The sequence below is a fragment of the Passer domesticus genome, chromosome 10 (genome assembly GCF_036417665.1).
Source record: "Passer domesticus isolate bPasDom1 chromosome 10, bPasDom1.hap1, whole genome shotgun sequence".
Lineage (NCBI taxonomy): Eukaryota > Metazoa > Chordata > Aves > Passeriformes > Passeridae > Passer > Passer domesticus.
The window spans coordinates 20,473,890-20,493,844 of NC_087483.1; the positions used below are offsets into that span (position 1 = coordinate 20,473,890).

At 40.9% G+C, this 19,955-nt stretch overlaps 1 protein-coding gene and 1 long non-coding RNA gene across 8 annotated transcripts in view; both read left to right on the forward strand.

Annotated features, from left to right (window-relative positions):
* Positions 1-916: 916 nt before the first annotated feature.
* On the forward strand, positions 917-11,988 carry LOC135308818 (uncharacterized). The gene is made up of 5 exons (XR_010369185.1): positions 917-1,025; positions 4,286-4,482; positions 8,076-8,134; positions 9,802-9,841; positions 11,248-11,988. It is a non-coding gene; the product is annotated as an uncharacterized LOC135308818 (long non-coding RNA).
* A 460-nt stretch (positions 11,989-12,448) lies between these two features.
* SESTD1 (SEC14 and spectrin domain containing 1) overlaps positions 12,449-19,955 on the forward strand; it is a 50,518-nt gene continuing 43,011 nt past the window's right edge. Inside the window, exons 1-4 of one of the 7 annotated variants that reach the window (XM_064434311.1) lie at positions 12,449-12,621; positions 15,608-15,670; positions 16,328-16,430; positions 17,786-17,971. The gene's annotated coding sequence lies outside the window, so the exon portion shown is untranslated. The other 6 variants (XM_064434305.1, XM_064434307.1, XM_064434306.1 and 3 more) reach the window with 6 other exon arrangements.

Here is a 19,955-nt window from a genome sequence, read left to right on the forward strand (position 1 = left end):
AGTTCATCAAGTGCCTCACTCTTGTTTACAGCATGCAGAATTATGTTAAATGCCTCTGCCATACTCAAAAGAGTGGCTTATTTTTCAGTGGAGATTTTATGTCTAAAATGAGGCACCAGAAGTGATTGGCAATTTGAGATCAATTTGTGCGAGCAGGTTACATTCCTCCCCTCTACTTTCCTCTGAGGTCAGGGATGCAATTGGTAAAGGTGCTTATAATGCACCTTCCTCATTCTAAGTGTGGGTGCTTGGCAGGATATTCTTCACAGGGATCTCTGATGGCTTTGAGATGCTTTCTTGCTCTTACTCTGAGATGTTCTGGAGTTATTAATTTTGAGCCATAAGGCTTGGCACATTTGTTCTGACTTTTCTTTAAAGAGGAGAAGGAATAATGAACTGTAGTCTTTTCTGTGTACCCTGGTTACTAGCTATTGTTTGTGGGAGAAATTAAATAGATTTAATTTTCATTTTTGCAATCTGAAATGGCTGATAGGACATGGTAGTTAGCATCCTTAAACTATGCTAAATTTCACAAAATAGGAGAAAGAAATCTGCAATTTAACAGAACTAGCTGGTAGTTCAGGCATGATTTTTAAAAGATATGACACCTACTATTGAATAACTTAATTTTATTTTTCATTTAAATATGCATGACTTGCTGCATTAGTAATGCATGAAAATATACCTTGTTCTTTCTTATAAAGTTTTTCTTAACACTCCTATCTGTAATCTCTGCCTACTTTATGTTTGAGGCCCAACATATAAACCTCATTGTGGACGGATGGAATGTAGGAGAACAGAGATAGTGATGAAGGTAATTTCACCCCTAAGCAGTTACAGCTGTGTTAATTATCAAGAATTAGGAACAGGCCTGCCCTTAATAGGCCACAACCAGATCCAGTTAGGATGGGTATTGTAAAAGAGTAGGTTGGCTGGTGGAGAAGTGAGATGGAGCCTGTTGGCTGTGCTGTGAGGAAGAAGGAGTCAGTGCTGCGAGGAGCTGCCCGTGAGAAATCACCGAGAAGGTATGGAGCTTTTGCAATAAGATGACAACACTTCATGTTGCGGTTTTTCGGTGATTATTGAGATATTAATTTGCAAACTGTATTTCTGTAGGCCTCTGCCATGTGTTAATCTCTCAGTGGAAATGCTTGTCTGTTATTTAGATCACCATACTTTTCTAGATCACTTTCCGATGCTGAAGTTTCTAAGTGATCAACTGTTACTTCTAGTAATACAAAAATAGCATGTCATTACCATTTAGCACCAACTGCAAGGATTTAATTTTAAACCATTTCTCCTTTCCCTGACTGAAGAAATGCCTCTGCAATAATTTTTAACCTTTCATCAGCATAATTGCTAAATAATTAACAATGGTTAAATCATGAGAACCTGAGAGATTTGAAATTTATTACTGAAGTATATATTTCACCAAAGCAATGACCTATAAGCATCTGCTTAAAAATAAAAGCAAACTATAATTACTAGCAGCAGCACTAAGTCTTTTTATGTGCTTATTCTAAGTCAGCTGCCTTCGGTCCTATGTTAGGGCATAAAGATCCATCTCACTGCAAAGAGCTACTTGAGTGCTGAGGCTGAGCTTTCCTTCTCCAAGGTTATCTCATAATGCTTTGCAATGCCTTCATTTTCATTAATACAAATTAGTTATTCCACAGAATAAGCCATGGAAAACAATGTAAAGGCTCTGCAATACCTTTCTATTTTTATAGCAGATATTAGTTCCTTTTTTCTGTTAGCTGAGCTGATTTGCATTTGCATGCTGAGCTTTTCTTCAGTTTCTCCAGTCTTCTCAATGAGCTCCATGTGCTGATTTTGGATCTGCCTTTTATATACCATTTATGAGCTGACAGTCCTCAGTCTCTCCATCCTCTCTGTGTCCCAGCTCTGTGAGTCATCGGGATTTATTCACTCTCCTTTGTCTCCTAACTTGGGTTAAAAACTGCACAGTCTGCTGGCATCCTGATGACCCATTAATCTGGCTTCCAGCAACGTGGGCCCTTATGTCCTCTCCTGCCCTTTGTTCCCGGCACTCCCATTCATTCTCTACTCACCACAATCCTAACATTTCTACTGCAGCTCTGTGTAACAAGGGGAGGAACTGGAGCTATTTGCTGGTGGGGGTAGGGGAAACCATGGGAGCATGAATGTACAGCATAAATCTGTCAGAAGCCTGGCTGATCCCTAAATGATTTATTTTTTCCAGTTCCTCCTTTGGGTAAATGTTTGTCTTCCAAGCAGTTTTTGGTAAAATCATGGAAAGTTCACAGTGACTTTCACTCACCATTTTGAGAGTGTGGATATATCTTATATCTATTCACATACCTGCATCTCCCCTGTCCACAACATTCTTTCCACCTTGGTAATGTTTCTGGTGGTGAATGTGACTCGACAGCTATAACTACCCTTTTGAGTTGCAATTCCCAATTTCAGTTTCATCCAAGCATCTCAATAGCCACTTCTTTCTTTCTGCATTCTTTCATATATTATAGTGCCATTCATATTCAGTCAATTTCTTTTATTCCTGAAGTTTTAGGGGAACTAGTGGCAGAGAGCTTGTTTTGTTCTGTTTTTTTTTTTTTGTTAGAGGTTCCAAGTACACAGTCTGCTGAACTATCAGTAGTGTCTTTACAATTCTGATGACCCTTCAATCCTGTCACTTTATTTATGCCTTTGAGCTGTTTAAATCAGAGGCACCTGGGTGGAAACAAAGTGAAGTGGCCACCTGAGCGTTTTTACAAATAAAAGTAATGTGTCTGGTGCTTCAACTAAATCCCCACCACTTCCTCCCAGAGTATTTAGCACAAGGGTGTTCAGCAGGCTTTGGCTTTGTTGAACACCTGCTCAGAAAATTTGCTGACTGCCAGAGGCCCCAGGAGCACAGCAGCCCCTTCATGCTTGCTTTTGAAAATGTTGGTCTAACACCAGCACAGCACTGTGATCCTCTCCGACAAAGTCCTCTAAATGCAAATTTTAATTAATGCCATTTCCTCATAAATCAGTCCCTCTAGCTTTGTAATTATCAGCACCAGCTCTGAATTGTCATTACACTTCTCATATTGATGTCCAGATTGAAAGTGATATCTTCCTGTGCTGCACAGGAAAGGATTATCACTTAGCTGCTCTATCAGGGATCTGAGAATAGGATATGAAGCTGATTAGCACACCTTCCTCTCTCCTGTGCACAAGGTTCCACCACTGCAGTTTTCCTGCTATAAAGCTATTTAATTTTTATTCCTCATTTGAAACAACCCAAAGAAATAAAATCTTTGTTATGCTTGTGCAGTGCTTTCATTTATAGCTATTTTTAAGGAATGCTAGAATGAAAGTTGAACCAACATCAGCCTTATTTTATTGTGCAGTTCACAAATAATGTGGCCATAACTGCTGTTTCCCTTTCCTCCTGTGCTAACATTTTTGCAGCCTCCTACTTTTTCTGAGCAACTGAAGACCTCTAGATCAATAAAAAGAAAGTGATTTTTTGCTGGAATGACATACAGATGCCTAAGCTTTCAAAACCACTATGAAATAATTCCCCTCTAGAGCAAAAAATATGTGAAATTTGTTGGCAAGAAAGTTTCATGTATAGCTAGAATTTTTTTTAAAGTATGTTTTTTACATTATAATTATATGGAAGATAATTGCGTGCATCCTGTTTTCATTGCCAATAAACAGAGCTGCTTTATTGATTTAATTATGTCCAAGTAAAATGCTTCTATTAGGTTGTTTAGTTTCCTTATGATTGGATGTAACTTGGTTATAACTATTATATATATTATTGGTGGTGTTTATTGTTAATATAATAATGAAAATGATAATCTTATTGAAAAGTACAATCCTTTTACTGCAACAAATGGTAAATATTTTGCATCTTTCATAAAATTTATTTCCAGTTCTTTTGATGGAGAGTCTTAGATTTTTGTCAAGTGGTGAGAAAAATCTATTGTTTTGCATTTAAACCTTAACTTAGAAATGGAGATTACATTTTTAAAAGATTGTATAGTGACTCAGTACTCGGGATACTGTAGTTATTATCAATTTTGGGAGCTATGCTCTGCCAGGGAAACCTAAAAAGTAATTGAAAAAATGCATAGTGGCCACTGATAAAAATAAAGATATTAGTTAATATGCAGAAGAGAAATACTTTACATTTATTCAAGGGGGAAAATTTTAAGGCATAATCTGTATTAACCTTAAGTATGTTTCACTTAAGTGTGACACAAAAATACTTAGGGTTTTATTTGTTTTCTGTTTTGCTTTGCTGCAGATTAACTGCTGTGAATGTTCCAAACTGCATATCCATGTCCTGCTCCATGTGAGAAGCAGAGAAATGCCACACATTTTCAGTTCTCATCTGAGAGGGGTCCCCGCACACTGGCTCTGGGAAGTAAAGTGCCTTTGGTTAGAGGAACTTGGGTCTGGACTCAAATGGACACTTTACAGAACAGTGGGGTCCAAAGAGAGGTTTGTTGGTTTGACTCATCTTTCACTCAGCTCATTGTGCCGTTCCAAAAGATTGCGGGTAAATGGAAATCTGCTTTTAAGTCTTTTATATTCTGTGCATACTTATATGGTTTAAAGGTGATCTAAAGTTCAAAACTGCCAGTGGAGCTACAGAGATATTTGAGATGAACAAGGCTCCTTGTCACCAGAGGCAATCTATACAAGATTTACACTCTGATGCAAAAAAGTATATCTATTTCTGCAGATATTTTATTGAAACAAGCAACTTCATATACATGAGTAGTCAACTTCGAACAAGAGCACTAATTGTACTGGTGAGGCTCAGCAGGACTGAAACAAGAATTATGAAAAGACTTTTCTTCCTGTTCTATCAAAAATGGTTTAATTTCTTACAATGGGTTTAAAATTAAAAAGAACGAAGGAAGGAGTTATGTATAACTTGCAGGGTAATGTTGTGCAACTGAAAAATTCTGGTTGATGTTTAAACATTTTTTTGTTACTAAATATCACAGCATAGGTGTAACCTGCTGCATTCCAACAGAGTTTGACACGTTCAAAACCTGGAATATTGAAGGGCCCTTGAACTTTGCTGTCACATCGGGGTGAAGCCATTTGAAAAATGGCACAGAAGGAGCTTAGAAAACCTCGGCTAATCAAATTTGTCAGACAGCAGGAAAATGTTTGACGAGAAGGACTGATACCAGGAAAGGCACAATGGACCGATTGAGTACTGTGAGGGAAGGGCATTTATGACTTAACAGGAAGGATTTACTTTTTAACTCAGGCTAGAGTTTGATGAATATTTCCTTTGATGAAAGTGCTGGATAAATCAACTTTGTAGGGAGGGAAAGAAGCTGGTTTTGATCTTAGTTATTTCTCCAGCCTAGCTCACTGTGTGACAGCACAAATTAAAATGCATGACAAAAGGTAGTGGCAAGAAGGGCAGGTGAAAGTGAAGTTAGGGCTTATCAAAGTCTGTCTGAGTTGGCCTCCCATGGAGGAGAGCCTGTTTGGAGAGACATGTACTGACAGAGGCATGGGTAGGCAGAATGGGTGCATTGAGAGCGCTTTGAGTAAACCCAGAGCGTGCTTGGTAGGAGGGAGAAGCAGGGAGGAAACCTAAACAGAGAAACGCGTAATGAAGCCTAATGTTAGCAGACAGCAAAGCTGAGCAGGCTGCTTGCTTCCCTCGTGGCACAACACTGAAGTGTAGACTCCAGGCACCAAGCAGGTCAGCAAGCCTGAGTTCAGAAAAGGGCTCCACTTCAGCAAGAGAGGGTGCTGAGAAGTTTTATAGAAGAGTGGGCACTAGCACTGGTGACAACAACCGGCAGGCAAAAGGACCTCCTCCTGTGACCGCTCCCAGGTGGCCAGCCAGTGAAAACATCTGGGGCCTGCTTATCCTGACTGAAGAAGGTTTAAAAACATACTGGTTTTGACTGCATGCACTTGGCATGCTCATGAATTTTAAGAAGGAAGTTCATCAGGACAATTTGCTGCTATGTCAGGATAAAGAAAACTGAGAGTTTAATTCAATCTGCTCACTGGTACATGGGAAGAATATGAAGGATTTTAACTATCTTTTCTTTAGAAAGGATCATTTGCTGATATAAAATTTGCTATGAGTCTCTAAGGGAGGAGGTTTTATCTTTTTTTACTTATAGAAATGTAAATTTCCACATTTTGCAAAATTTTATGTAGAGTAACTTAGTATATGATAATATTCTTTAACAATATTTGTTTTTATCAAAGGTTTTCAGTATTACCTTATTAAGTAAAAGTTGTTGCATGATTTTACTAATCTCTGCCCTATTTTCTTCTCACTCAGTATGAGCTGTTCTGAAATTATGTTCATGTACTAGAAGACGAAGTGCCAAGTACCTAATTTAGTACTCAGCAGTTACATCCAAATTTCAGTTATTGTATAACACCAAATACTCTAAAGATGACACGTTCAAGAAATACTTGCCTCAGACTGGAAAATTATCAGCACTTTGGATTAGACAGTATTACTCAAATTCCATTTAAATTGCACTTTATTCTCAAGGTGGCCTGAATGACTTTAACAACCTGTTTGTAATGTGTGTGACCTCTGTGACTAAGATAAATATTGTAGCCTGACTGCCCACAATTGTGCAGGAAAAAAATTATATATATACAGGAAGACTTTTACAAACTACTTGTGAACTATGCAAAAAAACCCAACAAAACAAGGATGATTCGGTGGGATTTTAAAACACATATGTAGATTAGAAACATGTACTGTGATTAGGCTCCCAGGGCTTTTAGATGCATTTGAAAATCCTTGCCATTCTGATAAAGATTTCAGAAATCATTTATGTTAAGGATAAACATACTTCATTATATTTGAAATTACCCTTTTAAAATGCATTAAAGCTTGTACACAAAGGTTTTGATAAAGCAGTAAGAAATATACTCCATGCATTCTGACATGCTTTATTTTTTAATTACAGCTACAGGTATAATTACTTTCTTTGGAAAAATAGTTGGATTTTTAGCCATGATATTCTCTCTGTCTTGAAGAGAACTTCTGACTCTACATGAACATTGATTATTGAGTAATTGAACATCAAATAACACTGAATCACTATAAAATAAGCTCCTTTTGACTCAAAGTGTTACAATTTAAAGCTTATACATGAACATAATAAACTATGAAGTCAGGTTGCTCTAAGGATATCTATGCAGATACAGAGAAGAATTATAACCAGCTCAGCCATTCACTCCTAAAAATTACTTTTCTCTGGAGGTGAAGAGCCCTATGTCTTATTGCCTCTAAAAAATACCTCATATTATTTATCCTCTTGCAATTCACTTTTGCTAACAATGATTGTGATTAGTATTAGTGTATAACCTAACCTTGAAGGATGCTGTTGTTTGTAATGTAAGAAATTCAAGCCATATGAAGAGGAACCTATGCAGAACCTTTACTTATTCATATAAATGAACAGTTTTTGTCAATGTAGAAAGATTAAATTAGACTTTGAGAAAAGGCTATTATTGGGAAACTCAGTTTATCCTCTTTCCAAATACTCCCCTTATGGCCCTCTAAAGAAACTTAGAGAAGAGTTTTTTTTCTCAAGAAGGTGCTTGGTAACATCACCATGTTAGAACTGTGCTAAAATGTAGAAACGCACAATAATGCACACAAAAATTGTAAAGCTGTTTTTTTCTAAGACTACACAAAGTAACAGCTACAGTACAGGACACCCAATTCTCAATCCCTGACCAACACTGCCATATAACCTCTTTTATGCTGTGAACATTTTGCTAATAGTTAAATTTGAAGCTGGAAATTAAATGTAAATCTAATGTAAGCAGAAATGGTGGTGGTACTGAGTGTGGCTGCCTCTGCAGTGCTGATACACTCCATGGCTGAAGAGCAAGGCAGCTGCAGGGAGATGGCAATCAAATCTCATTAGAAAAATCCCAATTATTTCATTTTTTTGTGGTGTAAGCAGAAGAAAGCATCATGGAGCTGCAAATATGGTTCCAGCAGAACATCAGGTGCTTTGTAGAGGAGTCATTCAAAGTGTCATTGACCATAATCTCTCTCTGTGTTACTTCCACAGTTAGCACTTCAGAGTCATGTCTTCTCACAGCTGCTATGCCTCATGTGATAACTAGTGTGGTAAGTACAGTTCCTCTTCCTCAGCAAACACCAGCAGTAACCCCTGATCAGATTGAGCCATTGGGAGACAGAGTATGCTGCAGACATCCCACCAAACCTGCTCAGTGGTATGGCACAAGCACCTAACAGAACAAGAAAGCTGGTCCTTGTGTCCCTCCCCTGTGGCCACAAACATGACCTGAGACGTGCCCATCTCCATTCTGCTTCTGTGTACCTTCTGACTGAACCTACAGGATCAAGAGCCCTGCCCTTGTATCAGGTCATGTTTGTGGCCACAGGGCAAGGACATGAGAAGCAATTTTCTTGTTATGTTAGGTGCTGTGCAGAAAGGAAGTTGTTCCCCCTTGTATCAAAAATGCTCAGGGTCTACTGCCAGCCATAAACCATTTTCCCTTCACAAGATGAAATAAATTTCTAAGGAATCCATCTTCATATTGAAGAAATCTGAGCAGCAAAATGCTAAGCACAGACAGCTTCCTTTTAAATATTTAGAAATAAAACCTTTAGGCTCCTATTTTTTTTTATACAAGAAAGACCAAGTTATGGAAACTGTATTTCACAGAAAATAAAAAGTAATTAAAGAAAGTAACAAAAGTCACTGCCGAGTTTGCTGCAGGAAGCACAATCCAACAGCCTCTAGTACTTGGAAGGATATGATGAGCTCAGGGGATACTTTATTGTTTCTACCTGAGCATTAAGAAGCACACGAAAAAAATCCACAAAACACTCCAGATTCTTCATAGTCTTGCAAAGTTTCATACTGCGCTATCTCATTACAGGCATGTCATTTATACCTTTAAAAAATGAAGGGTTTATCTTTTTTACATATAATTGAACTGAAGAACTTCAAAATTATGACAAAGCTTTTAAAATATTGTTTTACACACCCTCTGATAAGTACAATAAAACATAGATCCTTCAAAACCTGCTAGTGCTGCCTACACAGAGTGCCAGGCTTTCAGCCTGTGCTAGTCAGTAAACAAAATCTCATGGGTTTGGGCTATCTGGGACTCGAGTTTCAAATTCTATTAAGAGCACAATTTAGGGCTTTGTTGTAATTGTTTCAGAAGAAACAATCGCTCCTCAGTTCAGGATTAAAACCTAGTATTTGTGTTTAAAGGGGCATTTCAAATCTCAGTGCTAATAGGTGAATGTGATTTACCTTCAGAAGCCAGTGAATGGTAGCTCATGAACTGAATTCTGCAGATCTTTTGTTTGTTTCTGTGATGTTTTGAGTGTGCACTGAATGCTTGTATTTTTCTGTCACTTTCACTTCCCAAACCTCCTGATACTGTTTATCCTCATGGAAGGGGCTTTTTCCACTGTTTTTCCAACAAGAATCTGGCTCTATGACAAATACATAAGGTTTTAAAGTAGTAGATGTCTCTGCTTCTTACCTGTGAGTATGATGATACCATCTTGTCATGATCAGAAAGCTCCATATGGAAAACATTCCACAGCTTTTATTTACAATTCATTGCTGCCAGCCTATACTTACCCCACTGCATGTAGTTATTTGCTTATTTTCAGTATATACCTTTTATGAACTGGACTGCTCTGTAAGTTACATCTCTTGCCAATACATTGGATGCTGCTGGCTTACATTAACCTAACTGCTCACATTCATTTTTGTGCTAAAAGTGAAATCAATTGCTTATCTCTTGCAGGGAGATGGGGAAGGAAGCAAATAACAAGCGAGGCAGCAAGGTAAATCACTCCAGGTAGAGAATTTGCAGCCCACCAGGTGCAAGGCTGTGCCTAGCAGCACCTCCCTTGCCCAGAGGCAAGTGGAGCAAGAGAGAAGGTGTATCACAGGCCTGTGGGGTGCTGCACGGTGTGACCAGTGTGCACCATGAGTTGGTGTCCAGTAGAAGTGTATGGGGGTTTTGTTTGCTTTTGTTTTTTTTTTTTGGCTGATTTTTCCAAAAGTGCAACGATTGAAGCTGGGAGCAGTAACTGTTGTGAGAGCACTGCTCTGCCCTGTAACAAAGGCTCTGTTGTGCTGGCACACAGCACAGTGCCCAAAGCTCAGGATGTTTTCAGCCTATTTGCTTTCATTTGTATTGCAGTTAATCTGGCACAGCTGCTGGAGAATAACACCATATATTAAGAGTCATTTTAATCAAATGGATCCTTGATACTCTGATTTCTTCCTACTGGCAGTTTGCATGGAAAAGGCAATTAACCACAACTCTAAACTGATGACATGACCTTAAAAAAAAATTATGTCAGATTCTGTCCTGGCAACTCATTCAGAAGAGTATGCATGGAAAACAGAAGTCACAAAACCTGTTGCATTATCTTTACATTTAAACTAGCATATCTCCAACCAGAGGACAAATGAGTGACTTTTGGGTAATTGTCTCTTAGGGAACGCACTGCAAGAATTCTGTCCCTCCTCTGCAGGAGAAGCCTTTTTCTGTCCTTGAGAAAATACTCCAATTGGGAACAGAAAAATGGAGAAATATGGTCTATGTCCTTTTGGCCTTTCCCTCTCCCTCTTCCCCACTCCTCCCCTCTCCCAAAAGTAACCATAAGAAAATTTATTAGGATTAATGAGTTCATGTGTACTGGAAATTTGAGATCTACAAGGCAAAGTAAAACCACCCAATTTATAGTATAGGCTATGTGCTAGGAATGGTACACAGAGTGTAATAACTGCACTGTGGAGGATCTTAGAAAAATTCATGTATGACATTCTTATTTCATCTATCAGCTGTAGTTTGTTGATTTTTGTCTTGCTCCTTTTAAAGACACATGTGTCAGTGAGTCCCACTGAGCTTTCCCATGTGCTGGGCATCAGATCATTTACCTAGTGGTGTGAATTTGTCCTTCAGTCAGAGCTTACAAAGATACAGCCTGAGGGATCTCAAGTAAATATTGATGAATAGTGAAAGCTTCTATTATCTTTTGCCCACAAGTATGCAATAAACATAAATGTAGAAAAGTTCCATCTGGAACATTCTTAAATTATTAGTGAAAATGCTTAAAATATTGCTAAAGTTTTCCTCTTTTAATAAAGTAAAAAAAAAAAAAAAAGTATTTGGTTCTGTACAGCAATTACTTTTGTTGGGAAGCTGATGAAGATAATTTATCTCTGTTTATCTCTACAGGTTGTGAAGGAAGTAATTTTGCCCTTCCTCTTTGCTGCTGCTGTTTTAAGTATTCTTCCAGGAAAGAAAGGTCCAACAGAGAAGGTATGTTCTCAAGGCTGGCAGGCCTTGGCTGAAAGGCCTCATCTGCAAACCTGAATGACAGCACCTGTAGCTCGTGCATGTCCAGAGGGTGGTGATGCTGAGAGAGGGACAACTTTCTGACTTAGCAGAGTACCACAGGCTTGCCGATAGTGACGGTGAGGGCGATGGCTGCAGCAGATGTTGACTGGACAGCAACCAGGAAGGGTGGTGAACAGAGGAGGTTCTGCAAACTCCTGTTTTGAGGGAAGAAACAAAGCAGTAGCTGCCTCTGTGAGCAAGTTTTCATACTCAGAATGATATTTGGTACATTATATTCAACTGCTTTGGAAAAAAAAAGGAGCAAAATTATGGTTAAGATAGAGTTTGCAGAAGCCAAGTTTTAAAGAGCCTTTAGGTCACCTGATGATGTATTCAGCTAGGAGATTTAAGATTCCAATCTGTCAGGTGTCCCAGCCAGCTTTCTTCACCTTTCTTTGTGCATTTTTGCCCCTGTTATTTTAATATTGGCATGACAGAGTTTTAGGGTGTTTGTCCAGGAGCTAAGACAGACAAAGAGTTATTATCTGCCATCGGAGGGGGAACAAAATACATGTCAGTGCTGAATTGGAGTAAACGATCCTCGTGGATCCCTTTTAACTCAGGGTATTCTGTGATACAGTCAGGGTATTCTGCGGCACTGTGAGTGCTGAAACGTTGGTGTTGAACGGCCCTGGGGGCAGCGACACCTGCCTGAGGCACTCCCGGCGTTCACCTGGGAGCCGCTGTGCTCGCATTCAGCACGCACAGCGCGTCTCTCCAAAGCGCAGAGCCAGAGCTCTGTTATCTTAACGCGGCTGCCGCGCCGCAAACTCCGCAGTCGGACAGCCTGCCGCTTGTCCCAGCTGGCTGTTTATCCCGCCGGTCCGTAGCTGCGGGGCCCGGGCCGGGCGGTGCCGCGGCCTGCGGGCGCAGCGCTCGGCACGGCCGCATTGTCTCCGGGCGGGGCGGGGCGGGGCGGCTCGGGGCGAGCGGCGGCTCCGTGAGGGGCGGGCGGGCGGCACCGCGGCTCCGCGGGCGGGGGCGGCGCTCAGCGCGGGCAGCGGGGCGGGGGCGGGCCCGCCAGCGCCCGGCGCTCGCCGTCTCCTTGCCGACGGAGGAGGGGTCGGAGCCGCCCCCGTCCCCAGGGGCTGCCGCCGGGCTAGCGAGGCGGTGCGAGGCGGCCGAGGTTAGGCACCGCAGCCCGGCCGGAGCGGGCGGGTCCAGGCTCCGCCCCGCGTCCTCCCAGCCCGGGCTCCCGCAGCGCCGCATCGGGTGAGTACCCGCGCTCCGGAGCGGCTCTGCCCTGGCCCCAGCCCCGCGGAGGGCGGCGCAGGCCCTGCGGCCTGGCCGCGCTTTGTTCGCGGGCGGCGGTGCCGGCGCCGCGGGGCGCTCCGCTCTGCCCTGCGGCGGCGGCTCCGGCTCTCCCGGGGCGGCGGGGCCGTGCTGCGGAGCAGCCCCGGCTGCGAGCTCGTCCCGCTCGCTGCCCCGCGGTGGGTGCCGCTGGCGTGCCGGGGCACGGCGGGTCGGTGCGGCCCAGGGGAACCCGTGCAACAGGTTCGGGCATTGTTCGTGCCGCCGCGACGGACGTGGCGGCGGGGGGGCTTCTCAGGGGGGCTCCCGAGTGGCCGCCGCCACGGAATTGTTGCCTTTGTGCGGGCGCCGCCGCGGGAGTCGCGGCAGGCCCGGCAGGGAAGGAGCGGGCTGCGGGCAAGGGGAGGCAGGCGGGGGCGGGAGTTGGCTCCCGGCGGGGATTTTGGCGGTGCGCGGCCGCCGGTCCGGCCGGCGGGCTGGGGACGAGTCACGGCCGTGTCACCGCCGCGGCGTCGGGCGCTCCTGGGTTTCTGGAAGCGCTGCCTGGCCGGGAAGCTGATTCACTGCTGAAGACGTGGTTGCTCATGGCTGTGGTTACCCTTTCTTTGATTTTTGACAGGTCTATTGTCCAGCAGTTTTGTCTTCTCCCCCAGAATTGTGGTGTCCCTTGCTACCCCCTCACAGAGCTTTTTAGCCAGGCAATTGTATGAAGGCGATGCGCTAAAGCAACTGTTTTTGTTAAAGAATTTAAACGAGTGTATGGAAGCAAGAGTGGAAACAATTAGGAGAGAGTGGTTCTTTATTTTTTTTGACTTTTTGTAAGTTTTATAATGAGCAAAACTGATGAGGTTTATGTGGATATGTATTAATATATGCTTTTGTCTGTTGCTCTCTCATCTTTCTGCATCCCAAAGGAAATACTGTTCCTCTCCATTTTTAGTATTGCAGTGTCTGCAGTACCTTCACAACTGGATCCTGACTTTGTTCATGCATTAAAATACACTGTGATGAGGAAGTACTGGGTTTTCCCCCCTTTTCTCCCTTCCATGGCATCACCTGCTAAGATTCAGTGTATAGTAGATAATGAATATTGTTACTACATTATGGGATTACTAATAGTTATTACTTACTGTGCTAATAAGGGTTCCCCTTTATCTGAATGTGAGCATTTATAGTCCTAATGCCATTGTCTGTACCAAACAGAAATTAAAGAGAGAAAGGGGGGAAGGTGGACTGCAAAATAGAACTGAAGCTTGCTCAGAGAGGCCTACGGCTTGGTGAGGTGCTGGTCACGCCTTGCTCTTTCAGGAGAAAAGCAGCAAGGCAGAGCACTGTAACAGGCTGCTCAAGAGAGATTGTGGAGCCATCAAACCTCCTGCCTAGGCTGGGTCACCACCAGCAGTTGCACAGCAATGTGTCCAATTGGGGTTCCATTAGAACCATTCAAATAGATGATCTCCAGAGGTCCCTTCCAATCTTAATAATCCTGTGATTCTGTGAAAATCTTCCACCAAAACTAAGGGTAATTACAGTGTGGTTTTGGGGGTGGATTTTCGGATTTTGCACAATTCTTTATGTCATTGATTGCTGCTTGAGGAGTACTCTGAAATCATCTCAGCTGACTGTTTTTCCTGGAGTACTTTGCTAATAGATGATATTTTGTTTGAAGCTTAATTGATTGGTGACATCAGTTTTCCTAGAAGTACAGTTTAAATGATGAAATAGATGTGTTTTTAAATTTGTGGGCTGTAATTCTAAATTGGCTATGGATTCAGATTTCTCAGTTAAGCTTATGTAAACAGAGGAAATTCACATGGTTCTGTCATTTTCCGTCAACAAAATAAAGCAGTCAGGTGAATTTCAGCTCAGTTTCAGTTGGCTGTTGCTTGAGAGTGGTAGTAGGAAGGGAAACCAGAGGAATTTCTGTTAAGACCTTTAATGCAGTGCTACCTAACTGTCAGGAATCTGTAGGAATAGATTACAAAGATGAACACCTTCATTCCCCAGTGAAGATGGGTGGGGAAATACAGAACACCTTCAACAGGCAGCTTCTGATAAAGTAGGCAGAGCCCACCCTGGAAATGATGTTGTAGAATTTCCAGTGTGTCTATACTTAAGCTGTCTCAAGGACTTGCTGCTTGTATTTTTTTCCCAATCTATAGATGTGTCCTCTTGCCTTCTTTCCCATCTTTTTGAGGCTGACTAGAAAACTTTCATTAATAGAAGGGTGTTTTTAATTTAAAATTTACTGTTAGATTACTGTAATAACTTATCTATCAAAATTAATGTAAAACCAGTGAAGTGTGTTTGTCATCTTGACTTTGGCTTTCACAGAGTATATACTAATTTGAACTTTTGGGGTTTTGTTGTTGGGTTTCATTTCATGAGTGGAATTTGATCAGGTTACAAGTCATCATGCAAGTTTTACAACATTTGATGCTTATATGTTAATTCCACATCTAATACAAAGAGGGACTATTTATATTTTCTTACTCAAGTTATACATTTCCTTGTAAAATTTTGTAGTAGTGAGTACTTTTGTAGGAATACCTCCTTCCTCTCCACATAAAAATCTACTAACAATGTTGTATTTTCAATTAAGCTTAGAACTTCATGTAGGTTACCTCTGATTGAAAGCATACTACAGGGATTCTGGTTCTTGTTACTTTCCCACTGCTTCCGGTGCTGCCTCAGGAGCATTGCCTGCTAACTATAAACAATGTTGATGTCTACCATATGTTTTGGTAGAAAGTGCAGGATTCCTGCTGTCCCACTAAACTCAAATGCCTAGCTTACTAGCATTTGTGAATATACAACAGAAATGTTGACTCCCCTATCATATAGCTCTGTAAGAAACTCTTGTTTTCAATCTCCAAGGAAATAAAGTTTTAGATTGAGTAGCAAAATCAAAAAATATGGTCAAATACTTTTTCATTTAAATTTACAGAACCTGGGATCTGGAGCTCAAACTTGTAACCCTAGCAGACAGTTTTGCATTCCAGTACCAATGGTAAGTAAAATAGGTCTTTTCCAAAAAACATCTTTGTAATTTTCATGCATTGTATTTGGTTCTTATGAAGCTCTGATACTGATGAATATACTGCCTAGAACAATATCTTTGCAGTTGGTTTTGTAGAAACTTACTTCGGCTTTCACTCATGCCTTCTTTAACTTCTCTGCTTTACTTTGTTTCCATTTTGTGACTTCTAAAAAGTCTTTAAAAGGCTCTATAACATAAACAAAACTGATATTAAAGTTAAATTAGGTTGTTTGGCCGTGCAGCTTGTGTTCCTGTGTCTCACTTAGTGGTAGTGTCTCACAAGGAGAGGAGTGGCTGCAGATGTGTTAGAGGGTGTTTAAGACTGGAGATAAGTGAATTCTACATTTAAGAGGGTTCTGTCATAGTGGGTGAGAGTAAGGAAAGAAGTTTTAATAGCATCAAGGTAATTGTTGCTGCTCTGATGGTGTTGATAAGCTTCTGCTGGAAGATAAGTGAGAGACATGGGAAGCTTGATTGAGCAAGTAGAAAAATGTGTTGGCAAAGCTTTTTGCTCTTCAGACTAAATAAAAGAGAGATTTTTGAAATGAGGATAACCTTACAGCAGATGCTAAACTTAACAAGGAAGCAAGTGGAAATCAATCTGGAGTGTTGTTTTCCTGTTTCCAGGTGAGAAGATGAACTGCTGCATTTTGGACAAGCTGAAGTTTGGAGTGCTGGGATGTAAAGAACCCATTAAGAAGGAAATTACAGTAGTTAAGAGGAAATGAAGGTATGACTTAGGGCTTTGCAGAAACAATAATTCAAAGGAGATAGATGTAGTGGGTACGTGAGAGTTCAGAGCCAAGATCACTTCCTATGATGTTGGCAGAGTTGTATTTGAGATGTGTTCTGAGTGAGGTATCGTGGAGGATAAGCGTTGACCAGACCAAGTAAGGCCAAAGCAAAAATGTGTTCCAAGAATAAAAGAAATGGGTTTGATATTAGCTTGATGTTTTGGTCACTAAATTATATCTATGGCTAAACTTGAGACCTCAGTGCAGGTTGTCTGTTTTCTTTCTGCTGTTGTTATGTTTGCTAATTCTTTCATTTTGCATTCTCACTTATAATAGAATCATTGGAAAATGTATGAGTGTTCATCTATGCATGATGTTCCAGGCAGCAGCTTAGAGAGCTTGATTTTATTTTCTCTGAAGCATGTGACCATTTACGTATTGGTTTATTGATTTATTTGTTGGTAGTGGAAGGCTGCATGTTTTATTTTGAGGGGGTAGGAGAGAGGGAGAGATGTTGTGATTACTGCAGGTGGTTGCTGTGGCTGATTAAATTTGTGATTTGCAGTTGACATGTTCAAAATTTTTAATCTGAGTGCAGAATTTTTAATCTGAGTACAAAAACTGAAGACATCAATGAAAGTTAAGATTCATTTCTCCTGTACTCACTAATTTAAGGACAGCTTAGATAATTATTTTTGCTCTGTACAGCAGTGAATTCATGGATTTCTGAAATATGTGAATAAGGTATTTATTTATCAGATCTGGGATATTTCAGTGTCTTGTACTTTCATGTTTGGTTAACATCAGCAAAGTTTTCAAGTTATTTACTTCTTATTGATGGGATTTTTATTATTACCCTTATCATGGATACTTTGTGTATTGTGCAGTGAGGACACAATGTTAAATTTTTAATTTTTTTTTAAGGTGGTGGAAATTGTTCAGGGTGTTTCAAGGCCTACACAAAATCATACTCTTGAGCTGGTAACTTTTTGATCAGGTAGCAAACCCAGAGCTTTAGGGGTTTGTAAACAGACTTTTTATTAGCCCCTTCTTCTTTGTCATCTTGTTTTGGTCAGTTTCCTCCACTCCAAAAGAATGACTGCTTTTGTGTCTGCTGCACAAGATGTCTTTCAGTGTAGGGGGGCATTTCTTTTTTTGCTCCACTCAGTGGAGTGTCACTATGCTGAGCTGGGAATTGAATCCTGGGGCCCTGAGCCACATGCAGTTGTAACCAATGCCAAATATGTGTATTGTTATGAAGTGGTAGATTGTTTTCTTATATAAGTGCTGCAAAAAGAACAAGAAGTTCTAATCTTGCACCCCAGAGGAAAGTGTTTTTCATTTGTTCCAGACTGCCAGCAGTTGCACTCATCAGTACAGCTGTTTGTCTTTTGACTTCCCTGCCCATGGCCTGGATTGTCCAATCTCATTCCACCCGCTGTCCTAGTTCACTTTATGAAGTACCGAAGGCATAGGAGCTTTCTGGTCTTTCATCACAAACTGGTTTTGGACAGTTCCTTAAAGAGCTGGTGATAAGGTATTTATTTTTCCATGCACTTGTGACTTGTATGCTAGTTTGGTTTTGTTTGTTGGGGGGTTTTGTGTTTGTTTGGGGTTTTTTTAAGAAGTGAGAGTTAGGAGAAGACTATGTAATTTTATTTTACTATCTGTAGGTTATTTTTCGTCCCCCTAACCTCATGAAGTATTTCTGTGGTAGAAGTTGCAATCCATGTGATTCTGTGCTATTCCCTTGTGACTTCTGACTAAGGAAAATTTTAGGATCTAAAAATTAGAATTTTCTTTTAATGAGTTTTAGGGCAGTGTGATGAGGAAGAGAAAATGTCTTGACTATGCTTTGAACATAGCATTTAATTGACATATTGCTGTGCAGAAAGTGGTGGAAGAAGCAGCCTCTCAACTTGGATAATTTTCTCTATTCTCTGGTTACTTGATAGTGTTAAGTAGGGTGGGACTACCAGATGATTGCAACTTCTGCTGGTTTGGCTGCCTGTTGTAAGGGAAGGAGTGTATGAAGTAGATTGGTATTCTGATGCTGGTGGGCAAGCTGTAGGGTTCTTCAGGGGGGTAAATGGTGTCTCACTGTATGACAGAGAATGGCACAATGTGGCAGGAATGTTGCACAAAAGGGAGTATGGAGATGCATGCAAAACCTGTGGCTTATTCTTTCTAGCATTCTAGATTAAAGAGGCCTGAACACTGCTATAACTTAGGATAAACCATGTGTGTGGCTCAGACTGGGGCTGGAAAGGGTTGAAAACTCTAGCAAGCTGTCAACTTTGATGTCTCGTGTTGCAGCATCGTTATGAATGTGTGCATGTGTTCCTTTGGGTTGGGCAAGTTTGCTCTCTGAACATGGCCAGTGAGTCCGAGTCTGTTTGTGGAGAGCAGAGGTGCTCACTGCTGCACAGCACCCATGGCTGGCCCTGTTCTGTGGAAAGACTGAGGTGTTGGTATTGTCTCACAGCTGTACCTGCAGGTGTTATTGTGCATCCTGAGTTACATTGTTTCTGTGCTTGGTACTCTTGCTTTTTTCCCCTCTGGCACTTGCTTGAAGTCTGAGGAAAAGCTCTGGCTTTGTGTGAAATGAATAGTTCACTGTGATCAAAGTTAGAACTCAGACACACAATGACTTTTTCTTCTCAGATGGCATGACCTCTTACTCACCTGTTCTCCATTTGCTGGTTTGCTATTCATTATATTGCTCATCACTTCCTTTTGTTGCTTTTTATTTCACTTTTTATTTCACTTTTCACAGAACGTTGAGGGATTGAAAAAGGGTGGGAAATGAATATGGAAGATGGGTTAAATAGAGGAAGTAGTGAACAGACAGTTCTTCTGAATTCTATTATTAACTTTAGTTAGAAGACAAGTTAAGCTTTGAACCTTCAGATGAAAATGGAGTGGAATTGGAATTTTTCCAAGCTTAAATTTGTTGTGGCTGTGACAATGTGCTTTTGAATGATGGTGTAGCATCCTGTTTACCTCAGCTTTAACCCAAGTCAGAGCACATTTTCAGTGTGTTCTTTGAACTGCCATGGCAAGTTGCTGAGTTAGGGTACTAACAGTGCCCGTGTAATGGAAATGACATTGAGTGATTTCATCTTGCTTTAGAGTTAAAGCAGCTTACATACTTGTGAAATTAGTCTGTGTTTTTTATTTTCTGACTTCTTTAGTGTGAATTAACAGGTTAAAGAAGATCGGGAATTTTTTTTTTTTGCATACAACTTCAGACATAGTATAAAACTTCTGTGGGTTTTTCTGGATAGTTTTTACTGATAGCAAAAAAATAAAAAAATGCAGAAGTGGTTGAAAAAAGCAAAAAATTTGATATTTCTTAAATATCTGAGGTTACCTTTTCTCTCCTGCGGGCTCTAATGTTACATATTTATTAGTGCTGCTCATAATATCTGAAAGAGTAAAAACCAAACACTGCATTTGCATATGTAAGCCTATGTTCCTCCATCAGGTTTTATTGTTATTTTGAAACTGTCCAGCTGAGT